Below are 15,610 nucleotides of genomic sequence, written 5' to 3' on the forward strand. Positions count from 1 at the left end.
TAAGTAACTTACATCCTGTTGTGGTCAAACGTTAATTGACGTGAAGGCAGGCATCAGGTTTAGGTCGCCTTCAGAACACACAGCATAACCAAGTTTTGTATTGGAAATTGGTTTTGAATATTCTTATTTAAAGGTGACTTTGCATTCTTTGCACAGCAGTGTAAACAATATCTAACAATAGTTTCAACTGAATAAATTTGAATATATTTTGGATTGCTCATAGCCAAAGTAAATGACGCATGACACATTCATATATTTTAATACTGCTTGATGTATAGGTATTAACAGTGTCTATCTACCAGTAACAGGTCAGTGCACTGTAGGGGCAATATGTATTTGGTACTGTAATGAAATTACACATTTCAGAGTGAGGTTTATTTTCATTTTATTTTTAAATACTCAAAATACATTTTTAATTTATAAAAATTGTCTGCTGTTCAAATATATGTAATTCCATACATTTGACATTGTTTTTCACGGTACCTAACATGAAACATCTTGTGTCATGATAAACAATACTGGCAGGGCTACATACACCTTTTTCATACTAATGTAAAATTTGGTATTGTTTATAAAAATCAGTTTTGCTTGTATTTTGGACTGAAATGACATTTCACTGAATTCATACATTTATATCATGAAAACCTAATGTGTATTTTGGATTTCTTTATTGTAGTCCCTCTTCTTCGTGCATACAGTATATTTGCTGACTAACCATAGACTTAAAGAGTAAGAAGCAGGGTTCTGAAAAATATAGTGTTACACGTCCCCACGTGTTGCTACAACTGTTTAAATAACAAATATCTTTTCAAAATTACCGCTCTAGTGCACTGGGATTTGAGATCTGTCCTCTAAATCACTGCAGGATTTAAATCATGGATCGTTATTGCTGTGTTACTTGTTTGACAAAGTGATCAATAATCCTTACCCCATCAGTGCACTAGAGCAGCCATTTTGAAAAGAGCTTTGAAACAGACTTTAAAGTTATAAGTGTAAAAAGTTGTCAGGATGTTAACAATGAAAAGAACAATTACAGGTTACTGATTTAAACAGTTGTAGCAACACGTGGGGACACTCATAACTGCAACTGGGAGCTGATTTAGTGCATTTTAAATCAAAACATATGCTTTAGTAACAAGTTATAGGCGTTTTACTTGTGTATAATTGTAACAAATAGTTGTGTGATCTGAGCACTCAGTACATCCCTAGTAATGACAGCCCTTTACTTGCATTATAAATCAATATAGAATATAAATCCTGGGTATTACCATTGTCTTTTTTCAAAATAAAGCCTGCTTGGTAACACAAAGATGACATCCATATAAGTAAACTATGAAGTCTTGTTGCCAGGGTTTGATTTATTGATAGGGGATTTGTTGTCAATATTTTCATGTCTAAGTGAAAATACTGCATGTGTAGGCTTTTGATAAAACTATTCTTTTTCATGTGTTTCATAGTCGTTACTGACACTGCAGCTTCCAATCATGGGTAACTAATACATATAAGACAATGGAATGTTACATTTTGGCTGCTAACGTTCTCGTAAACATACTGTCGAGACTCAAGGCTGTTCCCACGTTGACAAGCTATTCACAGATTATGTTAGTTGTTAATTCAGTTTAGTCAATGCAAGGTCTGTTACGTGAACATGTCATGAAGGACAGTATACCACCTAACTGTTACCTTGGTTAGCTAACTGCTGCTAAAGTGTGCTGTGCATACATAATAATTGAAACAAGTGAAACAAACATTATATACACAGGATAAAAAAACACATGATATACTTTAAAAAGATTTAGGCTAAACAAGTAATACAAATCTTCTTGATTATCCTATCAAAGGACCGTTTCAGATTTGTATTCAGATGTATTGTGATACATATCATATCATATCATATCCAAACCTGCATATCGGGATACTTTTTTCTTATTGTGAGAAGTATATCGTTGCTATGATTACAATGTAAATAAATAACAATACACATATATATATATATATTTTTTATATATATATATATAAATTTAGTTGTTGCCAATTATTTTTATTATTTTCTCCCAATTTGGAATCACCAATTATTATCTTTGCCCAGCATTAAGTCCATATTGGCAATAATGTACTATATTTCAGAGATAAAACTCATCAGGGAGCTGCGGATTATTGAAGTTGCGGATGAACGGAGTGCGGATAAATTAGGTTCTACTGTATAATGTTAGCAGTTTGATTATGTTGTTTTATTTTATATTTACTGTTTTTGTGTGTGTGTTTCTTTTCTTAGGGTGCTTCAATTGCACACAGATTTCATATCATGCGAGAAAAACATCCAGAAAAGTTCAACAGTAGGTAAACTTTCAGTACCTCAGTATCTAAATTGTTTAGATTTTAATACATTACACTATGTAACACAATTTTTGTTCCTGGGTAGTAAGTGTTATTTCCTAATTGCTTATGCCTCAAAAGTATAGAAAATGGCTATTATTCCCCACAAACTTTGCTTTTGTGACCAGGACAGTAATATTTTGAAATTTACCTATTTCCAATGAGAAAACGGGCGAATTTGTGTCTTTTCATTCACATAAAGTCAGAAAAAAACAACATATGAATCCAAATTAACATGTATTTATACTAAAGTAATACAAAAATGACTACAAAAGATTTAGTGAGTAGTTTTTCGAGATTTACGATTATACTGTAAATCACTTTCACGAATCAGCCCCCAAATGTAGTCTCCCGTCATGTTCTCGTTATACTGTCCTTGGTAGCGGCGGTCAAAGTCCAGTATATCCTGGTGGAAGCGCTCGCCTTGCTCCTCCGAGTACGCTCCCATGTTCTCCTTGAATTTATCAAGATGAGCATCAAGGATATGGACTTTGAGGGACATCCTACAGCCCATTGTGCCGTAGTTCTTCACCAGAGTCTCAACCAGCTCCACATAGTTTTCGGCCTTGTGATTGCCCAGGAAGCCCCGAACCACTGCGACAAAGCTGTTCCAAGCCGCTTTCTGACAAATTGTTTCATAAGGCCCAATTTGATGTGCAGTGGTGGCATCAGCACCTTCCGGGGGTCCACCAGTGGCTTCCCGCCTGTAGTAGTGCGCCTTGGTGTCCCTGCTGTCCCAAAGGCAAAGATAGCAGGGAAACTTGGTAAAACCGCCTTGGAGACCCATCAGGAATGCCACCATTGCAGCCTCTTGATGCCATCTCAGAAAAATGCAGATATGTATCCACTTAGGCAGCTGGAACTAAACTGAACTGGTGGGCTTAAGGCCCTTGTATTTATACTACTATTTATATTACTGGAAAGTCCTAGAAGTTACTCCAAGTTTACTCAGCACTGAATCTATCTGGAATGTTCTGGAAAATAGGTAAATTTCAAAATATCACTGTCCTGGTCACAAAAGTTTGTGGGGAATAATAGCCATTTTCTATACTTTTGAGGCATAAGCAATTTGGAAATAACACTTACTACCCAGGAACCAAAAAAAAAAAAAAAAAATTGTTACACGGTGTTATTAGTATTTTAACAATACTATGTTTTTTTTTATGTGGATAAACCACTAAAAAATGTCACCTTACACAGCTACTGCTGGGTCTGCAGGTACCAGAGTTGGACTAAACAGTTTTTGTGTGCCAAAAGTACTCCCAGTTATCATTAAAATACAAGATTATCAACAGATTGTCAGGGCCGGCGTCAGGGGGTGTGCAAGGGACGCAACTGCACCCATTTTTTATCTGAGTTAATGACTAGACGTAAACAATGTATAGGTGCCATCTACTCCACTGGGATTAGAAAAAAAAAAATGTAGCAAGGTAGTATTGACGGACTGTCAATCTAAATAAAAAAATTGCAAATCACAGCTGACAGATTGTCTAATTGGAGGTGGGACGCAGAACGAGCACTCCGGCAATAGGTCAGTGTTAAGGTCATGTGATTGCTCTCCTGGGAGATATGATACTAAAGGCGTAATTTCGTGAGACCGAACAGAACTGGACAACCTGGTTTGGCGAAACTGGAACGTGTTCTGCTTGCTCGGATGAGGAGCAGTTCCACACGGTGAAACATGGTGGAGCCCCGCAGGTACAAAAAGCTATGGCCAAAAGTATATCATCTACTTTTTTGGATTGAAAAAAAGAAACCTAGATTAACATAATTTAGATGTTTTATTTGACATAATGTAATCAAAGAAACTACAGAATGATATTGCAAAAGTCTACCGGAAGCCATAAATAGTTGTATGGCAGTATTTAAGGCATGTTGGAATTCGAAATGTCACATTTTAAAAATTGTCGTCAGTTTTTCGTTAAGTATGGAAAACTACAAAGCGGTATGTAATGCAATATGTTAATGTAGCATTATTCCACAGGCTTCAGTTGGCGCCATCTAATCAGGATACTGATAATCGGGATTGCTGCTTAAATGGGATACAACTCTGGGAGATGGTTTTTCCCAATGGTATTTATGTTGTTTAATTGGGACGTCACTTTGTTTAATTGGGATACAGTATTTTCAAATGATGAACGAAGATCGTTTTTCAGAGCAAGACAGGTCGCATAGCAGAGTGCAGTGAGTACGTGATTACGCTGTATTGTGTAAATTGCATAAACCACGCTGAACTCTTGAAGGAGGAGTCTCCTGTGGTTTCTCAGGCTGCTGTTGCAAAGAAAGTTGGCGTGTCAACATCGCTGGTGCGATTCATTTTGTTTAGGAATAAAAAAAAAAAAATTGACTCGTATTTTAAATTATGTATTTATCATTTAATCATAATGTGATGTGATTTCATTATTTTTCTTTTCATTAAGAATCAAAAAAGTGTGACCATGGTTGTCTCAACTGCCTCTCGATTAATTGGTACAGCCGCTTATTCAGGATATGTTTCCTTCTCCCGAGGCGTCCCGAAAAAGCAACGCCGACTGTAGATAAATTACAACTGTGCATGCAATACTGGCAAAAATAACAAACGTAGCCGATTTTACAATGGTCTGTACTGTATACCAATATATATATATATATATATACACACATTTGTGTATATATAACTTTCTGTCTAAAAAAAAAAAAATCATCACAATGCACAAACAGCATCCCCAAGTCGCTGTCGGGCATGATGGCCGGCTTTAACTAATGGATGGTCAAAATTCAGTATTTAAAAAAATACATGCTTTTGGGATATTGTGGTCCAGTGGTTAAAGAAAAGGGCTTGTAACCAGGTGGTCCCCGGTTCAAATCCCACCTCAGCCACTGACTCATTGTGTGACCCTGAGCAAGTCACTTAACCTCCTTGTGCTCCGTCTTTCGGGTGAGATGTAATTGTAAGTGACTCTGCAGCTGATGCATAGTTCACACACCCTAGTCTCTGTAAGTCGCCTTGGATAAAGGCGTCTGCTAAATAAACAAATAATAATATTAATTTGTTAAGTGTGTTCATAGAATGAGGTTTTCACTTATGAGTGTAACGAGTGGATTTGTACTGTGGACTAGGTTATGTGTTGTTTTTTTTTATAGAAACATTTTCATATTAACTTTTGTACTTGATAACATTAATTTAAAAATCCAATTGATGCCTATGATTAATACGTTTTGTGATTAATTTGAAGCTATTAATGTTAAAATCGAATTATTAATCAGATTGATTAATCGTGTTACATAACTGATTTATAAAAATGTTTGGATATACTGTTACTTGATTGATCACTGCCTTGTTCCCAGTCATCTTAAAATAATGTTAGAATGTTTTGTTGAAAAATAAAAATATGTTTTTGACCGATTTGAGATTTTGCTGCTGATGTATTTATTTTCAAAAGGTTTTCTTTAAGTTGTGCTGCAACAGCGCTGTGTGCGCTTTTTTCTTTTCTTGTTTTTAAGGGGGGGAGTCTACTTCGCAGTCTTGCAGCAGGGCCCAGTAAATCCCTGCAGATTGTAAACAAATCCTGACAAGGTCGTAACCAGCCAGCAATATGTTACTTTATAGATTTCAAGCGACTTTACAAGGAGAGTGAATTCTATAATAAATCAACAGGTATGAACATAATTGGCAGCCAGGCAGAGACCTGTTATTATCTGAACAGCAGGAGGTCCTTACTAACAGGAAGGATGTTAATAAAATGATGTGTACCACAGTGCTGCATCATTAACATGTAATGATTCTCAACCATAGAGCCTTAACCCCTGTACATGTTTCAGCAAATGTGGGATGGTTATTCTTAGTGGATCAATCTGGCTGCTGTAGAGCTTTGGCTGGGGGTCAATGAAATCTCATCTAGATTAAATGATGTCAAAATGGCAAAAGCTTTACTCTAGTGAAGGACTCATTTCATTGCTTGAAGTAGGTCAGGTAGACTGCCATATAGATCGTCTGCGATTTCTTATCTTCCATTTAAAACTCAAGTAACTGCTTCTACTACTGGCACAGACAGATAAAGTAACTATGTTATAAAATGGTTTGGGTGTACAAAACACTCCTAGTAGACAACTTTTATAAGAGGCCATTCTGTGATCTCAAATAGACATCCAAGGTGTATAGAATTATGTAGTTTCCTCAAAATGCACTCCAATATGTTTTTTTGTTTTTTTTTTGTCATTAGAAAATGTATATATTTTCCATTTAATTGGCATAAATATATAAACGATTCCATGTACTTTTAGATAAGTTACAATCTCAGTGAACATAGACTTACCTCCTTTGAGTGCCGCTAAAGCAGAGGACATCTGGTGAACCAGGACAACAGACAATAGCATGATATAGAACACACTGCAGTGTTTACAAGAAAGAGAATGTATCTTCAGAATATCATAGTGTATCCAGTTGATACTCCTCCTTCAACAATGCTGGTGCTCTGATTGAAATCAGTGGTGTATTGTGGGAAAAGAAAACAAGCATGTTTGCTTTCTCCTGGCAAACATTTCCAATTAAAAGTTGAAAAATATATTCCCCAAGTAATTTAAAATATAATTGTGCAGAAAGTATAGCCTATTGCTGGAAGATGGCAATACAAAATGCAGCAAAGGTAATGGCTGTTCACTAATGCTTTAAATCTGTTAATTGTATACCTTACTTAGGTTAAAGGCGTCTCTTTTATTTTGATGCCCCTGGGTGGTAAAATAAGCGTCAAGTTATTGGATAATAAATGCATTTAAATGAAGAGAGTGTTGTGTGAATTTTCACTTCAGAGATGGTGCAAATTGAACAGAGATGCTCCTACCTGATTCGCAACACAAATTTCACTGACACTTAAAGTAAACCATTTTAGGTTATTTCTGATGTGTAATGCCAATTTGGTCTGAATTTAATTTAATTTTCACAAAAAAGAAGGAAAAAAAAACACTGGAGAGGAGCAACATACTATTAATGTGAAAACTATAAGTTCCCATTCAATTCGAAGATGACCAACAACAAATACATTTGGGATATGCCTGCCACAGGTCAGGTATTCACTGATCATTTTATATCAAAGCTGCCAATAGGCCCCTCTGTGGAATGACGTCCTCGGTCCCGCCCGCAGAGGGATTAAATAGTCACTACACTGCGATCTCATTCTCTTTTGTTTCTCACAACCAGGTAAGTAAGGTAGGTATATAGTATCCTTTTCCAGTTGTGTGATTGACTCCTTTAAAATAGCTCTTTCTCTATGAGTTTTCTGGAGTTCCCTTGCAATTGGATTGCTGGAAGCCGGCATGCCACTTCCCCGGAATCAGAAACTTGGCAGCTGAAGACTGAGTGATATGCCGTGCAACCGTGTGCCGTTTCTAAAAAATATTATTTCAACAGCCTACATCGCCTAGTCTGCTTCTACTAACCTTGGCAGCTTCAAAAAAAAGAGATGTATCCTCCAGCAGGATCCGGCTTCTGCTGTCGAGTGTCTGTGTGTGTGTATTTTGCCTTACAGTTAATAAATAAATAAATAAATAAATAAATAAAAAGTCAGTAACTCAGTCATGTGCTTCCTCTATTAGGCCTGGTATTATCTTGTCCTACTGTTGAGCAGACTCCACGTTTTTTCTAACCACTCGCCCAAAAAAGCAGTGTGTAGGTTAAAAAAAAAAAAATTAAAAAATAAGCCTCTTTCCTTTTTTCTTGCACTGCCTGTCTGTCTTTTTTTTCTCCATGCCACACACGTTCCAGACGGCACCTGAGGATTGCTCCACTCCGCTGGAAGCTTCGCGCTGCACCGTTTGTGTGACTGCACGGAGACCAGACTGCAACTATGTATAGGCTACGCTCCACACAGTTGCAAGCTACACGCTGTTCCTGGTTGTGTGACTGCAAACAGCCCAGACACAGCTCAATACCATTGGTGCTTGAAGCCCTCGGTGCTTTGGCATCCCAGTGTCTCGGCCTCGACACCCTCGGTACTTCGGTGCCTTGGTACCTCAGAGCCTCAGTGCCCCGATGCTTCGGCGCCTCGGTGACCTACAGCCTTGATGTCTCAGTGCTTCGGCCCCCTCGCTAGTAAGAAGCTCCCCTGCATCAGTGCCCCATTGCCTCGATGACCCAAGGCTCCCACGCCTTGGCACCTCGATGGCTTAGGTGCTTTACACTCTATGCCAGTGCCCCAGAGCCGCGGTACTCGATACCCATGCTCTGTGCACAGTGCCTTAGTGCCCTAGAGCTGCAGTGCCTCGGTGCCTAGCAGCTATGTTGGGCTTTCACCCCTGCACATCCTGCTGGTAGAACCTTCCCCCAAAGGACAAGCACATATTGTGCGTACAGTGCTTGGGCAGGCAGCAAGCCTCTCCTGCCTTAGAAGACAGGACGTGATGTGTGTCCTGGGATGGGGAATCTATCGGTCGACCAGTGGTCCAGGACACGACTCAGGAGGCGGGTCTCAGCTCTGGGGTTGCTGAGGACTCAAGCTTAGTTCAGGCGCTCATGGAATGAGTCTCCAAATTCCTCCAGGTTCCCTGGGAGGCAGCCTGAACAACGCCGGTCTGTATTCAAACCGGCGCAAGCTTCAAACCCCCAGCCTTTTCCGGTGTTCCTGGATTTTCTGGAGGAGGTTCAGTCCTCGGCGCCAAGCGTCTTCAAGAGTGCGGCACCTCTGGCCTCCTTGGAAGGTGCAGAAGCTCTGGGGCTAGCACAGTTTCCGCCAGTGTACTCCACCATACTGTCATACTTCCAGTGGGAGGCCTGGCCAAGGATCCTGTATGCCCCAACGGCCAATGCAGAATCACAGAAGCCCACCTCAAAAAGGCATACACAGGGAGTCTCTTGACGGCCTACGTGGATGGCATGCTACAATCTGTAGCTATTCTGGAACCGCTAGCTTCAAAGCTACGCTTGGTTTCGGGTACACTGCTGCAGATATCCGGTTTCCAGGGTCAAGCCCTGGGCAGAAGTCTGGCAGGCCTGGTGGTGGCACGCAGACAGCTATAGCTGTCTCAGGTGAGGGCCCCCGATGGGTACAAGTCTGCTCTGTTGGAGGCACCTACCTTCAGGCCAGTGGTGAAGGACATATTACAACGCTCCCACAAAGAATGGGAAGCGTCTCGGCAGGTGGCTGCAATGCTTCCTTCCCGTGCCCCGACATGAGTAAAGGGAAAGCGCTGACACCCGGAAGTTACTATGGTAATCCGGACAATTCCAATTCCCACTGCGCCGCGTGGTGACCTGAGTCACCGCCTGCAGGCCTCCACGTGGGGCTCCAGCGCATCACCATGCAGGAAGAGTTCCAGCGGAGCCACCTACGGCAGCCTCCGAGACAGGCTTCACCTCAGCCCCAGCAAGGGGTCTGAAGGCTTGCGGCCTCAGAACCACCCTTTCTCGCAACACCAGCTGCAATATTGAAGCATTTGCGCCTTAGACTCTTGGGTGCCCGCCACCGTACACACCAGTTACGCACTGCAATTCCGATCGGGAGGGATCGAGGGATCACGACTACATCCGTGAACGACTCTCTCCAGGTCTTCGCCCTCAGGCAAGAAGCAGAAACATTACTTCTCAAACAAGCCATCTGCCTCATAGAACACACTTCTCAGGAAGAGGGGTGTCAAAAAAGGATGACGGCCTTCGCCCCATCCTAGACCTGAGACACCTCAATGGGTTTTCGAGGGAGAGGAGGTTCCAGATGGTCACACATCGCCACTTCCTCCAGTCTGTCCGGCTGGGCGACTGGTTTACAACAGTAGACTTGAAGGACGCGTATGTACACGCCCCTTTACGTCCAGCGCACAGAAAATAGCTCCTCTTCGCCTTTCAGGAGAGCGTCTTCGAGTTTTCCTTACTGCCTTTCGGTCTCTCCCTAGCCCCCTGCACTTTTTCGAAGTGCGTGGATGCCATCCTTGCTCCCTTGCGGCTGCAAGGGATCAGGGTGTTGAACTTCCTTGACTACTGGTTGATCTATTCCCAGTTGCAGGATGGAGCAAGGGTGCACACGCCGATAGTGACAGAGCATCTGGCGAGACTGGATCTCACCCTCAATGATGCTAAAAGCCAATTAACCCAGTAAAAACAGGTTTAAAAGGCACTGCATATCAACAGGACACTCAGTACTGCATCTCCAGCCCCGTCCCACCCCTTGTTCACTATATTTTTCAAATGCCTCTTAATAATAGTACATACCGATAAATCATCTCTTGATCGCTCGTTTTATCACCAAACTCCTCAATAATGCGATCCAAGTCGTTATTTTATTACTATAACATCTAAAAAAAGCTCTGCAAATGTCTGTGATGTTCTTTGAGCGCTGGATGCGGAAGCAGCTATCTTGTTTGTTTATGTCCGTGTTATCGGATCCCGCTACTCATGGATCTCTTCATTCAGGCGCAAGGCACCAACTTTGGGTCTGGCCCCTGAATGGGATCATCTGTCAGCCTTAGGGCTCTCAGACTTGGTCGTTAGTACACTGCAGAATGCTAGGGCCTCCTCCACAAGAGCATTGTATGCCTATAAGTGGAGGTCTTTTCAAAAGTGGTGTATGACCAGAGGTCATGATCCCATCTATTGCCCTATAGCAACTATTTTACAGGGAGGGTGCTCGGCGGCTACGTCCTCCTAGGAAGGACGTCCTCCCTGAGTGGAGTCTAGATGTGGTATTGCAGGCTCTCACTAAGGCCCTGTTTTGAGTCTATACATTCCATAGAACTCAAATATCTCTCTATGGAGGCAGCCTTTTTATTGGCCATCACCTCCACTAAGAGGGTCAGTGAGCTACAGACTCACGGTCTGCGCACACTTCCTGTATGCGTATTTGGGACAATGGGAACAGGTTATCTTTATGCACGAACCCTGCATTCCTGCCTAAGATGATTACGGCTTTCCACTTGAACAATCGGTGGAATTAGAGGCTTTCCATCCTCCTCCTTTTGATTCAAAGGAGGATAGGAGACTGAATTCCCGCTGCCCAGTGCGGGCATTGAGAGGTTATGTATATAGGATGAGAGCGCTGTGTCAGTCTGACCAGCTCTTTGTCTGTCATGGTGAAAGGACCCTGGGTCAAGCCCTCTCAATATAGCGACTGTCCCACTGGATTGTGGACACAGTTGCGACTGCATATTCTAATGCTGACCTAACCCCACCTGGGAGGGTGGCCGCGCACTCTAACAGAGGTGTGGCTACGTCATGGACCCTCTTTCGAGGTGCATAATTGACTGATATCTGTACTGCGGCTAGCTGGGCTACTCCGTATACGTTCACCAGGTTCTACCGTCTTAATGTGGTAGATCTCTCTACGCCTTCATTAAGCACAAGGGTCCTTGAGGTTGTACACTCACACCACCAACACTAGTTGGTGGTAGCAAGGCGTCCCTCATATGCTGTCCGCTCACACTCCCTCCCAATGGCTTTGATATACTTTCCCAAAAGTACTGGTTGTTGGTCGTCTTCAAATTGAAGGGGAACGATAGCTTACGAATGTAACCCTGGTTCCCTGAAAGAGAAGATGACCAACAAACCTTACGAGGTCGCATCACTCGAATTCACAGGTTAGATGCAAAAGAGAATGAGATCTCTGCGTAGTGACTATTTAATCCCTCGGCAGGTGGGACCGAAAACATCACTCCACGGAGGGGCCTATCTGCAGCTTTGATATAAAATGCTCAGTGAAGACCTGACCTGTGGCAGGCATATCCCAAAAGTATTGGTTGTTGGTCGTCTTCTCTTTCAGGGAACCAGGGTTATGTTAGAATATAGAATAACATAGAATAACTAGTCAGTCACACTAATAAGTGGTCTTCAGTTAAGCACCAATAAGCCAATACATTTTTTTCATTTGGTTTAGTTTATAGTAAGTCAGTGTATAATATATAGAAAGGATTTCATTTAGTTGATGTACGACATGGCTTTCATCCATTTTATGTTACAAGTGATAGAACCAATATGTCATTAGCTCTTAAAATTATTTACAAAATCATGAAATTCATAATGAAAATTACATGTTCAGAAATTCTTTCCATACATATATATGTAGGTATTGGTATATACCATTTTGAAAAATGATTGAGATATTTTAAGAATTATACCATCTGGTATTTGAATTCTGTTAATAATTAATAGAATGGAATGGGTTTAGGATCTTCTATTATACACTATCCTTTTTATTTTAATAATTCATGGAAATAGGTTTCCTAGGTATTGTATCCCAATACCTACTGGTACTTGACAAATACATTGAACTTCTTCAGTGGTGACATTTTTAAATGGACACAGTTCAATGCCAGTGTCTTCAATGGTTTAGTCATAACCAGTGATTTTTTTTTTTTTAAATAACAAGGGTTACCTATGTTTGCTTTCAAGAAAATTTAAATTTTATATGTGAAAAAGGCTAAATAAATGGGTTTTTAAAAGTCAGCATAAACCCATGAAAATACTACAATAGAACAGTAACAAACACAAATAAGGTGACCCCCCAAGTTGTTAGATTAGCAGCATTTTTTATGCATTCTTCCAATCATATCAAATGTTAAAGCTGCAGTGGCACAGTATTGGCTTACTTAACTTAGTTTAGCAAGTAATTTCTCAATCACATTTTCCTCTGTGGACTTTGAAGGCGCTGTCAATTACTTAGAAGGTAAGCTTGCTGCTGTTCTGCTGGTACTCAGAGTCTGATTGGTTGAGATGATCAGTGAGGTTTATAATGTATTTTAGTCTGTTAATACATCAGCCTTTATAAATATTCATAACGTAATTATACTGTATATAATCAGGGATTCACATAACTTTTACCATTAGGATCTTACATGAGTACCAGCAGAAACTATTTGGCAAGCACCAAAGGCCAAAATTTGAGAAGAACACTGTGCATTGTTTTTATTCTGCACTGGAGAAGCGGCACTACTATATAATGTTATTCTTTTAGCATTTATGCCACATGCACTCCAGTTTCACCACACACTCTTTAAAAATGGTTATTTTCTGTTTTGTAATATTAAAAGCAAGCGGCAACATTTCTTTCCCAGTTTCAATTTTACCAGTACTCCTTAATATTTTATTTTACTCTACATGTTGGCTTAAAATGCAATCATTTAAACAAACATCTCAAACTAACTTGGTATACTTTCTGTAGATTTCTGTACTTGCTGAGTTACTGTACATTACTGCAAATAAAGTGCCGAGAAGGGAACGCAAGAAAATGTGATGACAAATTTATTTCAAATTGACAAACACTTTCCTTGCTTCTGACCGTGAGGGAGCCTTACTAAAGGAAAAAAGTGCTTCTTTGTCTGTTAATTTAATTCTGAAACTTGGTTACATATTTTTTCAAATCGTTTCTCTATTCAGAGAGGCTTGTGATGTATCCTTTGTATTATATAATTGATTATGATTAAATATTCTTATTGTATTACTTGTATTGTAACGCTTGAAATGTTTTTGCTTACGATTGTAAGTCGCCCTGGATAAGGGCGTCTGCTAAGAAATAAATAATAATAAAATAATAATAATAATAAATATTACAACAATATATATATATATATATATATATATATATATATATATATATATATATATGTATATATATATATATAGTGGATCTTTATTGCTAGTCAAGTGACAGTTACCCAATAAGTAGTACTTACTGGCAAGCTGAAGCCATATCAAACAATAACAAACCAATATAATTTGATTAGTTTTCATGAAAATATGACATCTTTATATTTTATTATTAAATAAACGAGCTTGCAGATGAATGCACATGGTTCATCTTATTTTTTTTTATTATTGACACCAAAGATGATTATCAGAAAAAAGTGACAAAATTAGACACTTTCAGAATAGATTAATTTACTTCTATAGCCAATCCATAAGAAGGTGATAATTAGGTTTGTGGATTAAACTAGGCAATCAGGTCACTAACATAGAGGCTTGTTAAAAAAAAAAATCATTACTCATTTATCTCAACTGTAATTACAGCATTAATCTTTTCTTTAAATACACACACACATATATATTGCAGTGTATGTATAATTAAATGAAAAGTACAAATCCTCTCAGTTATTATGTTTGCTTTGTATTATTTACAGTGTTGTACCTTATGTGAGATTTGCTTTCTATTTACACAATGAGCGATGACCACTGATTTTTGCATCAAAACGTCTAAAAGACTTATAATAAAAGAAATTTTGTATTATTAATTCTTTCAAATTGTATTCTTGAAATGCACTTGAAGCACTGTTTAGATAAAGAAGAGCATCAGACTGCATTGTTTAAGATTCATTGCTCATGATGAATGGCATATGTTTAGAAATCTATTTATATGGAACAAAACTTAACAGTTACATATTTATACAGGTAATGCAAGTGTATGTTTGTACTTCCATTGGCTTCCTTGAACCACGATATCACAGACACAATAATATCATGAAATCCCCATACTGTAGGTCATTAGGCATTGTTATGGGATAGAAAGGGTAGGACTTGGTTAACAAAGGGTTAACTGAACCCTGTTTTGAAAACAAGCTTGCTCACTCCTTCACCATTTACAGACCTGTACTTATCTTTTAAAATATTCCTATATTAACCTTTCCTAAAGGCAGAGGGAAGTCAAAACATTAAGAGATACTTAGCTTAATTATCAGTTTCTTCAAAGGAAGCATCGTGTGACCCAGGCTAGCCAGCTGCCTGTGCCTGCGCACTTACTGCAGGAGCCAAGGCCTCTGGCTGCCTAATTGCTTGCACCTAATTTGAGATAAAATAATTTGTCTAACCAGGCTGTCATCTATAATTCATGGCCACTTATGAGTGTAATTTATTGAGATCTCACCTGTGGCCCTACCTTTCACAGTCAGATGGAACTCACTAAAAAGATATTCGACTGTGTCCAAATTCAAATAAAAATGTGTTTACATCAAATCTGGATAAAGAAAACTAAATAAATAAATGGTTATATGTTAGCCATAATTTCTGGTTAGTTACAGTAGTAAATTGTCTAGATCATTCTATTCTTAAATATTGCACAATGGCACACTAAAATGTATACTTGTATAATTTGTATAATATTTCTTGCAAATGTCTTAAATACAATAATACATCATAATGACTTGTGTTCATACCTAATTTAATTATCAAAGTAACCTTTAAAATACATGCCTTTAAATATGGCCTAGGAAATACAAAATGTGTTTGCACATAATGTAATAGAACAGAAGTGCATGCCATCCCGTGCTGTTTCTGACAAAATGAATA

At 39.3% G+C, this 15,610-nt stretch overlaps 1 pseudogene; it reads left to right on the forward strand.

Annotated features, from left to right (window-relative positions):
* The window catches only part of LOC117399258 (diacylglycerol kinase beta-like), a 133,245-nt pseudogene that overhangs the window by 47,249 nt on the left and 70,386 nt on the right, over window positions 1-15,610 (forward strand).

This window comes from Acipenser ruthenus, chromosome 4, assembly GCF_902713425.1.
Source record: "Acipenser ruthenus chromosome 4, fAciRut3.2 maternal haplotype, whole genome shotgun sequence".
NCBI lineage: Eukaryota > Metazoa > Chordata > Actinopteri > Acipenseriformes > Acipenseridae > Acipenser > Acipenser ruthenus.